Here is a 22,420-nt window from a genome sequence, read left to right on the forward strand (position 1 = left end):
TACTCTTTCCCTCTTCTTTCTCTTTCTTCTCTCGTTTTCAAACTGTCTCTCTTCTCTCCTTCCTTCCTTCACTCCCGTCCATCCCTTTCCCTTTACGACCCCTTACGGACTACTGGCGACAAGCATCTCGTTTTTAAGACATCTCCCTCATCAGCAGAGCAGCTTCTATAACCCCGCCGCAACAGGACCCGAGCTTGTTTGGGCCGCCCGGTTATCTGGTCGATTCAAGACGCCCACCCGACCATCCCGCTGTCACCGATACACTTAACACCGAGCTCAAGATTAAGGAGACGCGCTGATGACGGTGTAAATATCTCGCAGCGTTTAGCACAGACGCTCACGACCACTACGCGTCGACTCGCTGTCAAAAGTGGATAGAGGGAGAATACGCGGCGCTGATATTTGTGGACCCTAAGTAGGCGGGCGGGAAGGTGGGTGAGAGGGAGACGAGGAGAGGAGAGGAGAGGAGAGGAGGGCGGCAAGGCAGGAAGGTAGGAAGGAGGAGAGGAGGAACGAGGTAGGGAAAGGAGGTGAGTGGAAGGATGTGGGGGAAAGACGGAAAAGAGAGAGAGAGAGAGAGAGAGAGAGAGAGAGAGAGCAGAAAAAAAAATGAATGCGACAGTACTTTATGTATAGCAAAATGTATAGAGAAATATTTATTGCTTACCCATCGATTATTTTTTTTCCCAGCGCAATTTAAAACACAGAATTCATCAAAACTTGCTGATAGTTATTATATATGATTTGTGTGTAGGCAAGCAAATATATTTTAGCAACGGTGATAAACGTTTAAAGGTTACTAAAGAATTCCCGTTAATCCTTACTCATACATTTAGAGTACTTTTATGAATCCCTTCCTGATAGCTTACATTCTATATATTTATTTCGTAATGCTAAGATACATTAGAGAAGGCAAAGCGGCGGGGAAGGTAAGATTGGGGGCATATACGCTATAGCTGTGCGTAAGAGTTCATAAAAAGACGTAATGGCCAGAACGTCACCAACTCCATCATCACGTGTAGGTGGGTGACAGCAGCGTTACAGGAGACCCCGGAATCTGCTGGTGTCATGGAACAGTCACCTGCGTCTCGGCGTCGTCACGTAACTGCCTATTGATCCCCGGCCGTCTGGCGAAGGGGGAGAGGAAGGGAGGGATTGAGGCAGGAGGGAGGGAGAGGTCGGCGCGGCGTCAGGCCCGAGCTAGCGTGCGGCAGTGTTGTTATTAGTGAAAATCGTACATCCTCGTGTGGACTTTGCTCTCTCATCCGCTCCGCTACTCGTATACTAGAGGCGAGGACTTCATTATTTTGTTGTCCTCCTCTGTCTTTCTCTCTTGCTTTATTCTCTGTGTGTGTTTTTAATGGTGTTTGTGTTTTGTATTTGGTTTTCTTGGTTCATTTTTTTATTCGTATTTGTCTGACTTTGCAATATATATTTTTTCTTTCATATGTTCGTCTTTCTTTTTTTCTTCTTTGTGGCTTTATTAATGTTATGTTTTTATTCCTTACTTTCTCATATTTCCATAATTGCTTTCTTTTAATGGGGTGGCTTTATTAACAGGTAATGATTTGTTCTTGTCTACTGTATAATATTTAGGGCACTACACATCCTGTTTCACTCTTGTTTCACTGTCAAAAAATAAAATAAAAAAAGAACTTGCAACGAACGATATAACATTCACCAGTGCCGCAACCGCCACCATCATCACCACCACCACCAACAACACAACCCATCCCCGGCACCAGCACCACCGCCATCTGCATGTCATCACCACTCGAGCAGCATCAACACCATCAATTACCCTCACCATGCACCACCCGATACTTATCACCTCCACCACCACCACAACAACAACATCAATTACTCTGTATCATCACCACGCGCCCCTACTATTGACACTACTACTACTACTACTACTACTACTATTACTACGACCAATACTAATACTATCCCCCTCCTCCACCTCCACCACCACCACCACCTCCACCTCGCACACCATTCCCAACACCAGAATTTCTACACCAGCGAACCACCAAAACCACACTACCATTAATCACCCTAGCCACTTCGATTACCACCACATTTATAGGAAACCATTTCAACAAAGTAACTACAACCATACACATCACTACCACTACCACCATCACTACTAAAACTACCAACACCGCCCTCTCCAATACGACAACTACAATACCACGTTCAGACTCCCTTTCCTTCACCACCACCATCCCTACCACGACCTTTCCCCTGGCTGCGTGGTGGTGGTGGTGGTGGTGCGGCGCGGCGGGTCGGGCAGGTTGGGGCGGGTCGTGTATATTAAGACACGCAGATGTAATTGCCGCGTGTCCAATTTTATGGCGGCCATCAGTCTGGTCGGTCCGGCAGCGGTGTAGCCCTGGTCGGCGACGTCACGAGTGCTTGGCCTGCCTCCCTTCCTGCCTAGCTCCGTCCCTTCCTCCCTATCTACCTCGCTCCCTATCTCACTCTGTCCCTTCCTCCCTATCTACCTCGCTCCCTGTCTCACTCTGTCCCTTCCTCCCTTCCTGCCTCGCTCCCTGCCTCACTCTGTCCCTTTCTCCTTGTATGCTTCCCCTGCTTTTCTGTCTCTTCCCTTTCCGTGCCTGTTCCCTTCCCTACTTACCTCCTGTCTCCCTCCCTCCCTTCCTCACTCTGTCTATTCCTCTCTGCCTCACTCTTTCCCTTCTTTCCTGTCTATCTCGCTCCTTGCCTGCTTCCTCTGCTCACACTCTGCTCACACTCTACCTCCTCCTCCTGTGTTTTTTTTTTTGCCTCTCAACCTGTTTGCCTCTCCGCCTGTTATCCTGAGCCTTTCCTGCTTTTTTTTATGTTCTGCTTCCATGCCTAAATCCGTTCCTGCCTATTTGCTTCCTTGTGTTCTTGTCTACCTTGCCGTCTTTCTGTCTACCTCTCCACCTGTTTGTCTACCTCCCTATCTCTGTCTGGTCGCTATTGGTCTGAGGATGTCTAGCAATATCTTTTTATTTTTTATTTTGCTCTAGTTCTCTCGTCTCTCTCTCTCTCTCTCTCTCTCTCTCTCTCTCTCTCTCTCTCTCTCTCTCTCTCTCTCTCTCTCTCTCTCTCTCTCTCTCTCTCTCTCTCTCCACTTAAATGTAAGATAGAATGATAGTAAAATATTATCAGCGTTATTTTACAGTTTGTTTAGTGAGTGTCAGTGTTCGTGGCGCGTGTTTGTTGCCAGTTTACGAGTTTGTGATATGTTTGTGTTATGAACTTATTAATATTTGGTGAAAAAGAATATAATAAGCATGTTACACGCAATAAAATCAAAATAGGAATTATATCCACGCAAAATTAGCCCGGTTTTGAGATATGAGTATTTTCATAATGTAGTAACAAGTTCATTGCGATTAAGCTGTTATTTATAAATCTTTACTGTTTCACGATATTTGTGTAAAAAAACTGTTAGAAGAAATTTGTAGTAACGATGATGATTTCTTTGTTATTATTACTGCGGTTATCATCATCCTTCTTATTATTACAGTTATTATCATCAATATCATCAATATCATTACTTGGCTGAACTAGTATTTATTGCATTCCTTAAAATATGTTACTCTCATTACTGTTTCTGTAGGCCTTTAACACCTTTTTAAGTCCATCCCTCACACCAAAGCACCCTTCACAAGCTATAACAATCATCCCTGCCTAAGGAACCCTTCATACATCCCCCTGTAAATTTCCTGAGCGTGGGGCATATTTTCCTTGGGTGACGCTGTGCCTCTGCGACCACCTCCATCCCTCCCTCCCTCCCGCAGCGCCCTCCATTACCACCACTGACTGAGGGACTCGCCAGACGCACCCAGGCTTCTGCTCACCCCGAAACCAGACCTCATTGGCTGGTCAGAGAACGACCCCAGGAGCTAAGAAGGAGAGAGAGGCCTTCCAGCAGAGTAAGACCCGAGCAGGCCAGACCACCATCACTCCGAGTATCACAAGACCTTCCTCAATCAAGATCAAGGTCAGGCTCCGTGGCTCTAGAAGGTAAGGAAGTAGGCATCGTCAGGGGTGAGGAGTCAGGGAAGGCGAGAAATAGTGTGTGGGGGCTTGAGGGTGAGGCGGAATGGCGACAAGATGGTCGTAACGAGGTCTGTATGGCCCGGTGCCCCTCTCGCCCGCAAGACGCTGTGGGCAATGGCTCTAAAGTTTCATTATCTCGAACTTGCCGAGTGTTGCCATTCCTTCCCCGCTTAGTGTGTCTCTCTTATATATCTGCCGCCGCCTCCACTGCCCCGGCCGTAAGCTGACACCCCAGGTCGCCTCTTCCGCGGCTGATACCGGAGAAGAATTTGTTTTTGCCTCCATTTCAGGGCGTGAAGGGGCGCATGAGGGCCTGGGAAATGTGGTGTTCATGGCATTGGAGTATTTGTAGCGCGTTACCGCAGGCGTACTTTACACGGAGGTCTATGGCGCTCACATGTGACTGGCAAAGGAATAGTCATACCACCCCCACGCCCAGCCTCAACCCTCTCGAAGGAAACTTAAAGGAAATACTAGAACCCATTAGCAACGCTTCTGTTACTGACCCTACCATCCTGCATCCGTCACTACATAACAATTATAGCGCCGAGACATAAAAAGCCTCACGAATCCTTTCACGTCTACTTTTCATTCAGTTTCAGACTTTCAGAAACGTAATTCGCGCCATCGTCAAGCAACAGTACAGCGTTAAAGCGCAGAGGCCCATCAGAGGCCAAGACGGAGAGGAGGATAAAACTGGGTGATGGCTGGCGCGGGTAACTTGCTTCCCGTATAATCTATCCATTACTGCGGCCGTTCTGATGAAAGGCTGCCCGAATTTAACATCCCAGGGATTTAAGCCTGAAAATTTATTCTCGTTATTTTCGCCATTATCATATTCAAGGGAACACCGTAATCCAGGTGGCTACCCCGCCTATCCCTCCTGCCTCCCCCCCGCCGTGACGCTGCCTTCTGTGGGAGCAACACACGCCTGCCTCACCTTCCCGTCCCCCCTACATCTCCCTACCCCTGCCCCACCTCATCACCGTCCCTTGCCGACACACTTTTGCTTTCTTATATATATAGGTATATATATATACATATATATATATATATATATATATATATATATATATAGATATATATATATATATATCTGTGTGTGTGTGTGTGTGTGTGTGTGTGTGTGTGTGTGTGTGTGTGTGTGTGTGTGTGTGTGTTTATATTTCAATATATATATATATATATATATATATATATATATATATATATATATATATATATATATATATATATTACAAACAATCTCACTCAAATATAAACAAGGTCGTCCGAGAACACACGACTGGTACGAATTTTCGTTCCTCCTCTCCCGGTGTTTTAGTACAATAAAAAGGAAATTTCAGAGCGAGCAAATATGCAAATGAAAAGCAAAAGCAGCGTCAATGGCGCCCGAGGGACTCCACGGGCAGGAGATATTAGTGCTCTGTGGACTTTCTCTTATTGGTTCCTTTTTTCTGGCAAACACTGTGTAATTGCCTTAGGCCGCTCGAGGACCTCTTGTCATGGCCACTTTATACTCAGGCGCCTTGAGAGAGTCGCGGACTGGCGGGATGCTGCGTCCTGTCATCAGCGGCGGTGGTGATGAACAGGGAAAGGATGCTGATGGGGAGGACGGGTGATGATGAAGTTCGTCTTACAATCACGCCCTTGACAATATCGTTCAGGCATCTTGGTAACCTTTTTAATGAATTTGTCGCCTGATTAATTAATTTGGCATTTACAGCGTACACCATTCTTACTAAGCAAACAGACTAACAAATATTTCTTTTACAATACCGATTTTTCTTACGTTAATTAGAGAATAACAGCAAATCAAAGAAAATAAGTATCACACACACACACACACACACACACACACACACACACACACACACACACACACAACCCTCCCCCCTATACACACATCATTATATCACCATTCACAAAGCTTCCCTTCAGCATGGGCCGCGCCGTGCTGTCACCAGGGATCACGGCATGGCTACACTAATACGCTCTCACGGTCATCCCATCACCATCACTTCATTATACCAGCCGCGCACATCATTATTACGGTCACAGTCACCATACGCTGCCCAGCCACGCACGCAACAGCCCCCACCACTCCCATTCCCCCTCCCTTTCTCTATCCCCCTCTTTCTCTCCTTTCTCTCTCTCTCTATGCACAAAATCATAACATTGTTGCATAAACCTCCCTCGCGGGTGATGCACTGGAATGAACTCTGCTCGCCTCTACTTTCCCTCTTGTTCGAAAAAAAAAGGGAAAAAAAGGAAAAACGGGAAGAATTAAACCCACGATACTTCCTATTGCTACCTCATTTGTATTTTCTATATCAATATGAAGAGAAAAAACGTACTATCATCAAAAGAAAGAAGAGACAAGATGCAGCTTAGTATTTTGAGGATGTATTAGTATTTTGACTCCTTTTTTATTTTGTTGTAACTCTGAAAAGGAAATATCACGGTTGTATTTATCTATAACATACTTTTCTTTTTTTGCTGTTGTGCGTGTGTGCGTGTGTGCGTGTGCGTGCGTGTTGCTCACTTTTTAATTTAGGAACATACTGTATCAATGCCGAATGCTCGTGCAACTGTTACATAACTCTTCCATAGGTTTTCTCTCTCTCTCTCTCTCTCTCTCTCTCTCTCTCTCTCTCTCTCTCTCTCTCTCTCTCTCTCTCTCTCTCTCTCTCTCTCTCTCTCTCTCTCTCTCTCTCTCTCTCTCTCTCTCTCTTTCTTTCTTTCTTTCTTTCTTTCTTTTCTTTCTTTCTTTCTTTCTTTCTTTCTTTCTTTCTTTCTTTCTTTCTTTCTTTCTTTCTTTCTTTCTCTGTCTCTGTCTCTGTCTCTCCTTCTCGCTTCTCTCTCTCTCTTCTCTCTCTCTCTCTCTCTCTCTCTCTCTCTCTCTCTCTCTCTCTCTCTCTCTCTCTCTCTCTCTCTCTCTCTCTCTCTCTCTCTCTCTCTCGGACTGGCAGGGGAGAAATTAAGAGTGAGAGAATCGATGAATGAAATAAAATTGGTCGGAAAAATATATATGTATATGAATAAATAAAATGTGGTTGTGTATATTCTATTCCCACATTTTCCGGCAACAATATGACTCAAGTCGAAACATTATTGGAACTCGGGGATATTTATGTCTTGCAATATGTCGTTTCGTAATCAGTGAATTACTCTCCATTTTTTTACACCACTCTTTTTTTTTTTTTCCTCTTTTTTTTTGGCGAGGGAAAAATAATCACGCGTGTTGTTGCGCAGACCCAGTTTCCTTTTTTTTATCAATGGGCTTTTATTTATTTATTTTTTGCTTTATTATTATCAACTTCACTCTTGTCTGTCTTCCTGTCTGTCTTTCTCCGTCTCCTCCTCTCTCCCTCTTTCCCTCTCCCTCTCCCTCTCCCTCTACCTCTCTCCCTCTCTCTCCGCTTTTTCTACATTCTTTCCCCCCTTCGTCGAACTTTTTTTCAGTAATTAGCAACGTAATTATGTCGATTATTAAAAGTTCTCCGTAATCCCCCCCCCCCCCCCGTGAATAGCCTACGCCTAATTTTCTATCACGCAAATTAGCAAAGATTAGTACTCGCCCGTCGGGTTTGGGAGCTGCAGTCTGATCGTTCTCTATTTCTCTCTCTATCTGTATATATTTCTCTGTTTATCTGTCTTTCCCTCTCTAGATCTACCTTCCCACAACGTTATCCACCTACCTACACATGTCTAGCTTATATCTATCTATCTAGCCATCTATCTATCTATCCATCCAGTCAGTCAGCCATCTTTTTCTTTCATTTTATCAATCTTTCTATCTGTCTTTCTCTCTCCATATCTACAAGTCTACCTGCCTATCCTTTATCTATCCATCTCCATACTCATCCATCTGTCTATCTATCCATCCAGCCAGCCAGCCAGTCATCCCGCCATCCCCAACATGAAGGCGTCATTCTGCTACATCTATCATTTTTCATCTCCCTTCTGCATAATCCATAAAGACCGGCAATTTATATGACTAATTACACGCTGGCGGGAGGATATATTTCAGAGCTTTAGCCCCCGTAAGCCGTGTCTGATAGGTGATAACTCAAACGGCATCAGCATTAGACGACTAACAAAATTACGTGTGATATATGCAGTCGCCCCGTTGATGGCAGGCAAAATGTAGGTGCGAGTCGTGTACAGGTTAATTATGAGTCGTTAGTGAAGGCAGGTAGGTAGGTAGGGCGTGAGGGAGTGAGGGAGTGAGTGATGACGAATGAGCGAGAAAGAGAGACAGAGAAACGTGGAAGCTTAGGGAAGGAGACCCAAATGTTATTGCACCCATAGCTATGAATGTGCAAAAAGAAGGGTGATGATTGATTGCTATTCTTTTTATATAATTTATGCTGGGGAAAATTCACTTGCTTTCAGAATTAATGCATGAATTCTGGATTTTCTCTCTCTCGATCTGTCTATCTTTCTCTCTTTACCTCTCATTTATTCCATTCCTCTTTCACATTTTTCCCTTCCACCCTTTCCTCTTTTTTTCCGCTCTCCTTCCGTTCTTCCTCCCTCTCATCTTTCTTTCCTACTTTCCTTTCCCCTTTCTCTCCACCCTCTCTCCTTTCCTCCCTTCCTGCAGCCTTCCTCATTTCCTCCCTACCGCTATCCTGCTTTGCTTCCTCCCTCCCTCCTCTCTCTCCTCCCACTCTACTTCACTTCCTCCCGCTCTCCTTTCTTACTTCCCACCCAGCTCACCTTCCTTTCTCCCTCCCTCCCGCCCCTTTCCTTCCCCTCCTTCTTGAGACAGTCGTGGTGTTGGTTTGCAAATGGCAGCGCCACCATACGTCTCCGAAGGTAAAAAGTCAACACTGCCTAACACCTGCAGTAAGTCAGCCCTAAGTAATGACAGGCTATTCGACTTTCATAACTTTCAGGCTTAAGAGAGCGGCCGGGCTTATGCCACCCCCGTCTGTCATGCCCGGAGGCGACAGATAATATAAGAATCTTCCTTTTTTTTGTTGCTGTCTCTGTCTCTGTCTCTCTCGTGCGCTTTTATATAAGTGTACTCGTGTTTATTTTCCTGGGTTCTTTGAGTTTCGAGTGTGTGTGTGTGTGTGTGATTATGATGGAGGTGTGTGTTGCGTTTGTGGTTGGTTGTGAGTGTTGGAAAATTATACGTGTGAGAACAGAGGTGAGAAAGTATATGTTTGGTTGTATTATAATTGGTAATGTATGCGGGAGTGAGACAGAAAGAGAGAAAAAGAGAAAGGCAAACATTCAGATGTACAGAAAGGAAAACAGAGGGAGAGAGAAATGGAGAAAATAATAATGAGAATAGAAGAACCAAAAGAAGAAAGGGGCTAAAAAAAAAAAATGAAAAAAAAACTAGACAAAGCAGAAAAGAAAAAAAAATCTAGTACCCTTTTTCGAAACATATTCAAGGTGTACCCAGAGGAAGGTGAGGTGAGGTGAGGCGTGGTGGTGGTGGTGATGGTGATGGAGGAGGAGGTGGAGGTGATGCTGAAGGTGGCGGCGGTGGAGGAGGTGGTAGCGGGGCATCTTTCTCTCCGTACCTTGAAGAGCCTCTCAATTTTCCTTTAGCCCGGGCGGCATTAAGGCAGATGAAGTTCTTGTGGGTAATGGAGAGTGAAGACAAACCCGGGATTAACACCAGAGCCTTCTTAATGCGTCCGAGAAAATATAATTATCAGTAAATATTTTTTTTTCCTCCACCTCCTCCTCCGCCTCCGCCTCTTCCTTCTCCCCCTCCTCCTGCTGCGAGTACGTGAGCCTACCTTCCACATTTTCCTCCTTCTCTTTCTTTTTTCTTCATCTTCTCTTATTTTCTTACTTTAAATTTACTTGTTTTTACGTTTCTATCCTACTCTTCTATTGATCCTTTACTAGATTTATTTTCTTTACATTTTTCACTTTTACTAAAGACGCATTTCATTCTCTTCTGCATCGATTATTATCAACGCAACAGATCAATTACGCTAACAATGATTAAAAGTACTATGGATTTCTTCAGTTTTCTTCTCTTTCTTCTTGTTAATTTCTTCGCCTTTTTGTACTGTGCTGCTACTAACTCTTTTTTTTTCAATATTTTCCTTTCCCTTGTTTATTTGCTTTCCTCTTTCTCCTCTCTTTGCGTTATATACTATGCTGCTACCAACTCATTCTTGTATCTTCTCCTTTCCCATCTTTATTTCCTTTCCTCTTCATTCTTTCTTCCCAATTCATCTTTCTATCTTCCCTCTCCCCCGTTTATTCCCTTTCCTCTAGCTCCTTTCTTCGCCTTAAATACTGGGCAGCTATCAATTCGTCCTTCCAGCTTCTCCTTTTCCTTCTACCTTCTCCTTTCTCTCGTTTATTCCCTTTCCTCTTCCTCCTGTCTTCGCCTTATATACAGTGCAGCGACCAACTCCTCTTTCTATCTTCCCTTTTTCCTATATTTACGGCGGAGAGCGGAGTTAATTTATTATTCTAGCTTCCTCGGGCCCACCATTAACTGTACCCGAATCAATAAGACGCCGTACAGGATACATTGAAAACACATCAATTTTGAGCAAGAGGATTGGAGGGAGGGAGGGAGGACGGGCAGGAGGGAGACAGGAATGGAGGGAGGAAGGGAGGGAAAGAGGGAGGGAGGGACGTGAGTATATAGGAGTTGGCGAAGCAAGGAGAAACAGCCAAGAACATGTGACAAAATATCCTCTTTATCTATTTATGTTATGTATTGAATCATTCATATAAGGTAAGTAATATTCATTCCAGAAGACTCGACAAAGGTAACGAAGCCGCGTAGGTAAAACGAAGCGTAGAAGAAGCGGCGGAGATACAGTAAAAAAAAGAAATCTTAATTATCCCGTAAAGTTTCAGCTAATGAGATTTTTTTTGCCTCATCTATCCCGAGCTAATTACAGCGGATATTAAGTGTCTCGCTGCGATAAGTAACTGGCCGCAGAAATATCATCGCAAATGGAAAATGTCTAAAAAGAAGTTGTAGCAAATCTCAACTTCAATCATGTAGGAAAGTAGGGAAGTTTTGAACGAAATAGATATATGAGAACTTATGAAAGAAAATGCTTTATATATTCATGTTTTTAATTACAATAAAATAAACAATTCAGTCAATCATTGGAAAAGCAAATATTTAAAGTTTCTAAACAGAGAGCTTCGTTAAAAAAAGATTAGTGAACACATCAAATGAGAATTGAAAGAATATAACATCCCCGAGTTGATTAGGAACATTTTTCTTATCATCCTTAAAGAATGTTATGAAGGCAAAAGATGTGTGTGTGTGTGTGTGTGTGTGTGTGTGTGTGTGTGTGTGTGTGTGTGTGTGTGGGGTGGGAGTCATGCGTGTCCGAACGAGCGTACAAGGTGTGGCGTCTTTTTTTTACTTTTTACTAATTAAAAAAAAGCGTAATGCACCGACCAATATCCCGCCCTCGAAACACTAGCAAAATACTTGAAAACTCGGTTAGTAAAAGAGGCAAAAGGAAAAAACACCACGAAAGAAAAAAAAAAAAAACGCTTCCTCTCCTTCCGTCACATAAACCGAGAAAAAAATATAACAATTTCTAAAACCACACAAACGGTTCTTTCCCTAACACTAAGCGCACCTCTGGAAAACACCTCTGAATGGAAGAAGAAACAAAAACGGAAAAGAAAAAAAAGAGAGAAAAAGAGAGAAAAGAGAAAACAAAACTTACTCGCGCTCATCCGTCTCTCCAACGCACCCATAATTGTGTTCACCGTTCGGCCCCGAGCACCCATTTCCCGAGAACTTAGTGCCCTGCTCCTGCTATTTGTCCGGCGCTGGGGGGCCGCTCCCTGCTCTGGCCGGGAGACTCGCCGCCACCCTGAGGGACGTCGCGCCGCACCCCTGCATGCAGACGAAGCTCGCTCTCTCCCTCTCCCTCTCTGTCTGTGTCTCTGTCTGCCTTTCTCTCTCCCTCCCCCTTTCCATCTATCTATCTGTCTTTATCTATCTATCTCTCCTCTTTCTCTCATGTGTGTGTGTGTGTGTGTGTGTGTGTGTGTGTTAGGGCGTTGGCATATGCATGTGTGGTGTGGTGTGTGGGTGAGGATATTCATAATGCATTCATTTCTCCTCTCTTCATCTTCCTCTCTCTCTCACACACATACATACATACATACATAGTGAGCACACATACATCAGCGTTAACAAGCCGTGCGTCCCTCGGCCCGGGTAACACATGGGAACGTTGCCCTCTATAAGTACACCATTTACAGAGCCTCAGAAGTACCCAGAAAATAGAGAGAATCACCTTTAAACACCCAAACCTATAAACTATCCGCCACAATAAAGAAAAAACTACCTTTACGACATGGCAGGAGAGGGGAGCGACCTACCCTACGAGGCCAGAGGGGCGTGAGGGATAGGGCTGAGCGAGCAAGATTTAATCGCCCCCTTACATGACCGTATAGGGGCGTCCGGTGGGCCTACATCCTCCACTAAGCCTCCACAGCCCCAGTCGGACCCGCGGAGGAGGGAGGCCCATGCTGGCTCGCCCTATACATGGGGCTGTGCGGTCTTTGTCGTCTAATTGAACCTCTTTGAGTTAAGTAGCTGACGGACGTTCGTAGAGGCGGCGGAGGACTGTCACATTTACTACACCATTTCTTCTTATTGTGTCGGTGTGTGTATATAGACTCTTGGTGTACACTGGGCGCTCTTTATTGCGCTCACTTCCAGCACTCATACGTTGCTTCTTACTCTCGTACACTAACCTTTCTCTCCTTATACCGTTCATACTACCCTCCTTTTTTCACCTACCGCACGTTCCTGTTCGTCTCTTTCGTTTTCCTTACTTTCAAAGACGATTCTTTTTTTTTCTTATTATATCCCTGGTACTACTTCAACTTGTATTTTCCTTACCTACCACACGTTCTTCATCCGTTCTCTCTCACTATCTCTCCCTTTCTCTCCTTATATCGCGGGTAGTACAATGTTCCTCCGTTTCTTTATCTCTCTTACACCTCCCCGTTCCTCCGCACTCTCCTACCTTACACTACCTCTCCCTTTCTCCCCTTATACTACTTCTACCGCTGCTCTCCTCCCTACTTTCTTTCCCATAATTACGGGCGTCTGTGGCTTTGTTTCTCTCGTGTAAAAGTTTCCACCCTTTGTCGCCCTTTTTGACCTCCCCGTAGCCCCTAACCGAAGCCATTTGACCCCTTTCCCTTCCCTTCCTTTCCGTACCTCTTTTCCCTTCTCCGCCTGACCGCCATCGCCATCACCTGCCATCGCTTCCTGTTGTAATTATTCCGCAGACAGGTGTCATAATAGGTAGTTTCGACTTGGTAGCTTAATATAATTTTTTTGGTAATAACACTCTCTCTCTCTCTCTCTCTCTCTCTCTCTCTCTCTCTCTCTCTCTCTCTCTCTCTCTCTCTCTCTCTCTCTCTCTCTCTCTCTCTCTCTCTCTCTCTCTCTCTCATCTTTTCAACACTTCCCCCCCTCCCCCACACACACTATAATAAGTTAGTAATAGAGCCACAATTCACTCGTGGTCTCTTGTGTCTTTCATGACAAATGTTTCGAGAATATTTTCGTCGCAATTTATGCAGCCGGCTAATACATGAACGTTTTTCTTGTACTGGAAGAGTTAGGAGAGGAGCAGATAGAGAGCCTCACCTAATGTTTATATACAAGGAAGTAAAAAATCCTTGCATACATATTTCTGCACCACCGGGTATATTTTTAGGGCTTTGACTGAGTGTTATAATTACGAAAGTTAATATCGAAAATACCATACTACATGAAACGGCATCTTAGTTAAATTCAAATAACCCAAAATCTTACGGAACCACTGACTGAATTTCTTATATTCCTTTTTCACTATTCCTCCTCCACAAAAACAGGGAATAGCCAAGAATTCTCAGATTATGAACTCTGGGAAAGATGAATCCTGGAGAGTAAAACAGAAGATGCTAACAATGAGAAAAAGGCTCGACTGAATGTTGGAAAAAGAGGAAGAGTAAAGTGATGTTGTAATGATGCTGGGATGCTGTAAGCTGTAGTGTATGTATATGTGTGTGTATGTGTGTGTGTGTGTGTGTGTGTGTGTGTGTGTGTGTGTGTGTGTGTGTGTGTGTGTGTGTGTGTGTGTGTTCTTGGGATGAATTGCGAGGATGCGAGGCTGTGCGAGGAGGGGCGTGGGGCTGAAGGGAACGCGGCCATCTCTAGTAATGATCACCACGACCGTAATCAACCTTAGCGCAGTAAATCTCTCACCGGTGTGTGAATTATCTACAAGACTCTGACAGAAAAATTATGGGGCTCTTTATCAGTTTCTGTGTGATCCATCAGAGGATAATTCATGATTATTGTGGCCATGATATAAGCCCTGTTTTTAAAAAGTTGCCGTGGATCACCAGGAGGAGGAGGAGGAGGAAGGGAAGGAGGGAGAGAGGGAGGGAAGGAGTGCCTGCCTGGCGGGGACGAGACACAGCGTGATCTACAACGGTGTGCTGAGAGGCGGGAAAGGGAAGGGAGGGCCACGAGGGGCTTGTGTAAAGGTGAAGGGCTAAGGGAGGGCACAGGAGGCGAGAGAGAGGTGCTTGAGGAACTGAGGAGGCGGAGGAGGAGGAGGAGGAGGAGGAGGAAGAGGGTAAAGGGGACACCGAGGAGTAAATAACTGCTTCTGGAGGATAAGGGGAAGAGGAGGAGGTGAAAGAGAAGCGTTGTTAAAGGAGTTCGAAACCAGTAAAAAGAATTAGGGTGAGATTAAGGAAGACGCGTTGCCAAACAAAGATGAAGGAAAACGGAGCAGGAAGAGGAATTTTGGTGCCAAAGAAGTGAAAGATCGGAGCAAATTATGACGTGGAGTGAAGTCAAGAGATAGGAAGTGAGTAAGTAGATGCGACGGATATTTACGAAGCATTAAGGTAGGTTTTGAGGTGTTGGCGCTGAGGTTGACTCTACTAGTATATTTAGAAAACTCAATACTTGGAAAATAATGTTCCCTAATAACCTTTACGTACGAGGGGAGTCCCCGAATCTTTTTAAAACGTTGGATTTAAGAAAACATGTTTACAGGAGTTCGCGCCGCAATATATCAGCCGCCTGAATTAGATAAATGTTGTTTTGAGCTGCTTTAATGCTTGCCTGCCTAACCCCCCCTGCTCCCCCTGACCCCCCCCCCCCCATGATTATCCGAGAGAGAGAACAAAACTGTGTCTCCTCTATTGGCTACATAACAGGACACACTGGGACACATACATGGCAAGCTTGAAGGACGCTAGGAAAAGACTGACTACACGAGGAACAAAGAACAAGAGTAATTAATCATGTATTCGAAAGGATCCTTACATCGTTACACTCAGTTAAGTGCAGAAAATATTATATAAGGAAAAAAGTGTCTTGAATTGCATACGAAGGGTAACAAAGGGTGGTTGCATATTCATGAATCCACCGAAATAAAGCTGTTTGGGAGACTTTTAATTAATGAAAGGGAAAGTGGATGGCACCTTATTGTATATAGTTTGTTCTTGCACACACGCACACGCACACACATACAACTCCTCACACAGACACACACACACACACACACACACACACACACACACACACACACACAAACACAACACAAACACCCAAGACTGTGTTGTATATGCATAAGATTAAATACATCAGCAAATTCTTTCCGGAGCGCCAGCACATAAACTTCATCAGAGACAATTTAGGGCGTGTTTTCCAGGCCTAAGCACCTCTTCTGTTTCAGGGGCGTAATATATTCCCTCAACGTAAGCATGTGCATTTGTTGTTTTGTAAATATTAAGCTAGGATAAAGTAGGAGAAAGGAGCCAGAGGAGGAGGATGAAAGGAGGAATGAGGAAGAAGAGGAAAGGAAAGAGAAAGAGGAAGAGAAGTATGTGGCAGCCGGGGAAGACAGAAAGATAGAGAGATAAATAGAGAGGAACGGGGAAATGGAGAAGGAGAAGGAGGAAGAGAGGGAGGGAAGAGGATGAAAGAGGAAAAGTGAAGCAAGCCGTCCTTTGAGAAGAAAAGAGGGAGGGAAGGAGGGAGAGATAAATGGTGAGTAAGAAGGAGGAAGTAGAGAGAGAGGGAGAAGAAGGGAAACGGAAAGGAAGAAACAAAAGGGAGAGAACAAGGTGAACAAGAAGGGGAAACAAAGAGTACTGAATTATTTATACGAGGAAGAATAACAAGGCAAATAATTCATCTCAGACGTGAACACAAATACACAAAGAAAAAGTACAAAGAAAACACACACTTAAACACACACACACACACGCCCCTCCCATCACACCCACCCACACTCGAGAAAAAAAAAAACGGAAAATGAAAGAAAAAAGGACAAAAACAAACAGAGGAGAAGGCAAGGCAGGGGAAGGAAGGGACGCAGCAAGGGACACAGGGCCCAAGGAAGGACGTAATGAAGGGGTTAAGATGAATAATGCCACTGAAGTTGTGACGTAAACAAGCGGCCGTTTTACAGTTTTCATCTTGCCTCACTGTTTACAAGGGAGGGGACAGGTGAGGGGAGGGAGGGAGGAGGGGAGTTGAGGAAGGCCTGACAGGGATGAGGGGATGAGGCCGGGGATGAGAGCGGTATCTTCAGGAGCTCAATTAAGGGAGGACAACTAAGAGATGCTCGCCTTACATCACGGAGGAGGAGGAGGAGGAGGAGGAGGAGGGAGGGATGGAAACACGCGCGCACACACACACACACACACACACACACACACACACACACACACACACCTTAGCCAAGAGAGAAAACATCCCTTTGAAGACCCTGGCGGTGAGTGACGTGCGGTGCTCTGCGAATGATGTTTATGTAGCGTCTTTCCATAACATTTGCCACTCAGGAAGACGGACAAGGTGTGTATCAAAATGAACTTCCTACCTGCTCACTCGAAACACCTGAGGGCTTACTTACTCAACCAATTAACCTTCCCACCTTGACGCAAATAGTAATAAAGTGTAGAAATCGATATCTTTATGCTAGCAAGGTATTCGTTATTAAATATATCGCAAGACGAGGAGGAGGAAAAGGTACTGGGCTACATTTAAACATTTCGGCGGCCAAGAACACATATTTGACAAGGCTTTCATAGGAGTTTTGGGTATTTCCAGGGGTAGTTTTGTGACCCAGGTGATAGTTTGACACTTCTTCTGTACCATCAACCTAAAACAACAATCATGAAAGCTCGATTGATATCCTTTTCGGCCTTTGATAATAATATATGTGAAAGGCGGGATCGTTTAAGAATACCGACCAGAAACATAAGCAAACACTTCATAAACTAAACAATCTCTAAGCATCCATTTCCCTTAAAACCGTGAGGCGCTCGTATAAGTGCTAAACAAATTCCGGCGTTACGTACACACACCTTCATACGTTTTGCAGGTAAATACATACGTTGATTAAACTTGCGGCAATAAACATAAAAAGCCGTGAAAACTCTGTCTTATGAAAAGCTTTGTGTAGGAGGCAACAAACGGCCAGGCGGAAGGTGTGTGTGTGTGTGTGTGTGTGTGTGTGTGTCGTAAATTACCGCCCATGAATCACATTACCACAAAGACAGCCGAGTAATAATCCTAAGAGAGAAATATAATCTAACAAGGGAGGGGGGTGAGAGAGAGAGAGAGAGAGAGAGAGAGAGAGAGAGAGAGAGAGAGAGAGAGAGAGAGAGAGAGAGAGAGAGAGAGAGAGAGAGAGAGAGAGAGAGAGAGAGAGAGAGAGACATGTCGTTATATCAGAAATAAAGAACAAAGTCTCTCTCTCTCTCTCTCTCTCTCTCTCTCTCTCAAGAACGAAACGAAGGGAAAATCTCATAATAACAAACAATAAAAGAGAAGAGGAGGAACAAGAAGAGAAGAAGAATGAAAAAAAATATAAGAGTTAAAAGGAAGAAGAAAAGAAAGAGGAGGAAGAGGAAGAAGAGGAAGAATGAAAATGAGTGCTGGAAAAGGAGGAATGAACGTAGAAAAGATGAAAGAAGAAACCGAATAGATGTAAGGGTTTAGAGAAAGAGGAGGAGGAGGAGGAGGAGGAAGAGGAGGAGGAAGAAGAGGAATGGAGGAGAGTGTTGGAAGAGGAGGAGGAATGAACGTGAGAGTTGAGAGAGGAGGAAAAGCCCACTCCTCTCACAGCCCCGAGGTGGATCAATATGAGGGAGTCTGGGTGAGAGAGAGAGAGAGAGAGAGAGAGAGAGAGAGAGAGAGAGAGAGAGAGAGAGAGAGAGAGAGAGAGAGAGAGAGAGAGAGAGAGAGAGAGAGAGAGAGAGAGAGAGAGAGAGAGAAATATACATACACTAACATTCATTCATACATATATACATACAAACATACACATGAGAGACACAGACATACACGCAACGAGATAAAAAGAAACACAGACACACAGCTAAAGCCATACACAGGACAGAGAAAACGAGGATCATATAGAAAAAAATCAAGAGAAAAAACAGACGAATAAAAAATTAGACAAAGGTAATGCAAAAACAGATCAAAGATGAATGATAATTAAAAAGATGCGCCATTAGTAAAAGAAAAAGTAAACGTATTAAAAAGTGAGAATGAGACAAAGAACCAGCCATGATAAAAAAGAGAGAAAGAGAGAGAGGGAGAGAGAGCGAGAGAGAGAGAGAGAGAGAGAGAGAGAGAGAGAGAGAGAGAGAGAGAGAGAGAGAGAGAGAGAGAGAGAGAGAGAGAGAGAGAGAGAGGAGAGAGAGGAGAGAGAGAGGAGGTGCAAGAGAGAGATATATAAATGTGTGTGTGTGTGTGTGTGTGTGTGTGTGTGTGTGTGAGAGAGAGAGAGAGAGAGAGAGAGAGAGAGAGAGAGAGAGAGAGAGAGAGAGAGAGAGAGAGAGAGAGAGAGCGAGAGAGAGAGAGAGAGAGAGAGAGAGAGAGAGAGAGAGAGAGAGAGAGAGAGAGAGAGAGAGAGAGAGAGAGAGAGAGAGAGAGAGAGAGAGAGAGAGAGAGAGAGAGAGAGAGAGAGAGAGGAGGAGGAGGAGGAGGAGGAGGAGAAAGGGAAGGAGGACGAGGAGGAGGAGGAGAAAGGGAAGGAGGACGAGGAGGAGGAGGAGAAAGGGAAGGAGGACGAGGAGGAGGAAGGGAAGAGGACGAAAAGGAGGAAGGGAAGGAGGACAAGGAGGAGTAAGAAGACGAAAATAAGAACGATGAGAAAGAGAACAAGAAAAAAATGAAAGAGGAGCAGTAGGAGAAAGATCACGAATAAAAAAAGAGAAGGAGGAAAAAGCAGGAAAAAGGAAAAAAAATAGTACTGAGAAGAGGGACTGTCGGTGGTAGTAAGGAGAGGAAAAAACAGGGAAAGGGAAGTAAAAAGGGAAGGAAGGAGGGCGGTAGAGGAGAGAAGAGGAGAGGAGAGAAAAGGAGAGGAAAAAAGAACAGAGGAGAGGAGGAGAGGAGTGAAAAGAAGAAAATAGAAGAGGAAAGGAGAGGAGAAGAGAAAGGAGAGGGGAGGAAAGGAGAAAAGAAGAGAGAGGAGAGGAGACGAAAGAGGCTTGCTGCTGTGCTGGACTCGTCTATTTCACAGCAAGTGGACCTCCCCTCCTGTAGGCTTATTCCCAAATGTTCCTTTCTCGGGGCAAGACAGTGAGGGTCTCCAGGAGCTGTAAGGGCCACTGTCGCACCCCACCTGGCTGTCTCCTCGACCTTACTGCCGCCTCGTTTCACCTCCGGCAGGTCTGTCTTCTCGAGAAAGCCGTAATTTAGCGCGTAAGAGAGATCACAGCATAAGAAAAGTCTACGTCTGCGTTTTTCGTTTTTACTATTCTTAATGTTTTTTTTCTTTTTCTGGGTCTGGTAGTTCGTGTGTGACACCCTCTCTCTCTCTCTCTCCTCCTTCTTCTCTCTCCTGATGGTCTTATGATGCTGTATATCCTTCGTCAGAGCAAGGCCATGTAAAAAATAGCCATTGTCCTGAAGCTCCTGAGGGTGGTGACGCGGCTTCCACCTCAGGGCCTCCGAACACACGATAAAAAAAACATAAAAAAACTACGAATTAAACAGAGAAAGAAATTAAACATATACAACCACACCACCGCAACTCCAGCCTCGAACAATACATGATTAGAACCTGAATTAATATACTGGCATTCGTTACTTTTTTTGTGTGTACAGTAAGGGAAATAGCTCAGGGGCCCAAAAAATAATAATGAAAAGAAAAAGCTAATCACTATCCCTGTGAAAATAAAGTATAGATGAGTGACAAAAAGAGAGGTCAATTTCGAGTTCGAGTGGACACAATTACAACTACAACAAGGCTTTTTTTTATTCCTGTTGTTATCTCTTGTTTCTGATTCTCTCCTTATCTACCTCTAACTATCCAACAATCCCTCTATTAATGCGTGTTTACTTCGTCTGCGTTCGTCTTGTTATGTCTCTCGCTGGGATATTTTGTACCTGTCAGGAGTTACAGGTTAATTAGCTCAGGTGACCGCTTGTGAGGCTCCGTGATGCTGGTCGCGTCCGCCTCGCCTTCCCTCGTTATCTCCGCCTCGCCACGGGTCCAGAGGTGAACTTTTGGCCGTGTTAAGATTCCCTCGAGAGCTTGTTTGTGCACGTGAACCATTGTAAGAAGGCATTGTTGTCTGGCATCATTACGAACCGGAACTATGACTGAAGAAACGCAAATGATCAACTTCTTGTGATGAATGATTTTACCAATATCACACGATTTATTCTTCATTTTCATATACATATATTTGCATTGGTGATCAATAATACAGGGACTCCATTATTTTTCCTACCTCTTTATATACATTTCTTCTATCACCAATATTACACGAGTTGCTCTTGTTTTTATTCATTTTACAGATCTCCCAACATATGATTTAGTCAGTCAGAAGAGATTGCTATTTATTAACCCTTCAGAATCTTCTAAGAAACGTAAATAATGTACCTTAATAACGACTGTCCTTTTACCTCTACCAATTCTATTTATTTTCCTTTTCTTTCTCCTCCTTTTATTAATGACTTTTTTTCTTCAACCAATCTTGCCTATTATCTTCTTTTTCTTCTCTTCATATACAAACTACCAACAAGTGTTTTATTCAGTCCACACGAACCCTTCCCCACGAGAAGGCGGAGGAGTAGGAGGAGGAGCGAGATATTCATTATAATTGTTCTGTATCCGAAAATAATAATTGTCTCCTTTCCCCTGCGCGCGTATAAGCCCCGCCGCCACCACCATCACCACCACCACCGTCGCCACCACCACCAGGCCGCCGCATCTGGGCCCCTCCGCGTCCCCTATTATAATATATCATTGGTTCCATTACGCACAGACGCCAGGTACCAGTGCGTTATGGGCCGCTACTCGCCACCTGCGACGCAAAGATTCCACGCCGCTGTGTCTGCGCGGAGGCGAGGCCGAAGCTTGGTGATAAAAGATGTGATGAGGTGGAATCAATGCCGCGGTGATGTAGTCTGAACTTTTAACGTTAAGATGATGGAGTGTTAACAAAGCACTTATATTTCGTAATCCAAAATGAGGAACAATACTTCACCAGTCATAACGAAGGATAAGATATAATAGATGAATGTAAAAAGATTGAACATTAGAATGCTATACATGTTTTTTAATCAGGCTTAGGAATGAGGTTTTACGTTCGTTAGAAAAAAATATATACTAAACAAACTATATGAAAGAATAACCAATGGAAATATTCACCATACACAAGCTTTTTTTATACGTAGGGTGTAACTTTAGTCTTTCCCATCCCCTCAGAATGACACTGTTCGGCGCAAGTGTTCATCTCCACGGCCTGAGATGAGACTAAGCCTGCGGTGGGTGGAGGAGGAGCAGCCGCGGCCCCGTACTCTGTGGTGTGTGTCTGGCAGGCGGGAAGAACGGTGGGCGAAACTCTGCGGAGATCCATCGAACACAACCACGCAGGTGACCCTCATCAATCAACACTCCCTTCCAGTTCACATCTCCACCAAAATTACACTATAAATATAACATTTGCCAAATCAATGCCTCAATAATGTAAGTTTAATGCAGTTATGCAGCAACATATGTTTGTTTTAATGTGATCCCTGAAACTTTCTTAACGCTTAAAAATACTTAAACAGAATAATAATGGACTGAGAAACATCAATAATAGTATGGACAATGACTTATCTTACTTCCAAAAACAACAAACCCGACTGTAGTGGAGAGAATAACCCAAAATCGGAAGAAAAATATAAAAAGAAGGGGCGAGGAGAGAGGAGAAGAATGTCGGGTGTTCTTGGTTAGGCATGGCGCGGCTCATTCTTGCATTATCTCGCGTCATCTTCCCGGAACACAATCACCTCGCGGAGGGCGCTGAGGGACCCAATATATGGCGGGGAATGGCTGCCGGCGCCCCTAATAGAAGG

The 22,420-nt window shown here is 44.4% G+C and overlaps 1 long non-coding RNA gene across 1 annotated transcript in view; it reads left to right on the forward strand.

Annotated features, from left to right (window-relative positions):
• LOC127008924 (uncharacterized) overlaps window positions 1–22,074 on the forward strand; it is a 23,839-nt gene extending 1,765 nt beyond the window's left edge. Inside the window, exons 2-3 of the long non-coding RNA XR_007761461.1 lie at window positions 3,798–4,023; window positions 21,786–22,074. This is a non-coding gene — a long non-coding RNA (uncharacterized LOC127008924). The remainder of the gene's footprint in view (window positions 1–3,797; window positions 4,024–21,785) is intronic.
• Window positions 22,075–22,420: the final 346 nt, after the last annotated feature.

Source organism: Eriocheir sinensis, chromosome 39 (assembly GCF_024679095.1).
Source record: "Eriocheir sinensis breed Jianghai 21 chromosome 39, ASM2467909v1, whole genome shotgun sequence".
Lineage (NCBI taxonomy): Eukaryota > Metazoa > Arthropoda > Malacostraca > Decapoda > Varunidae > Eriocheir > Eriocheir sinensis.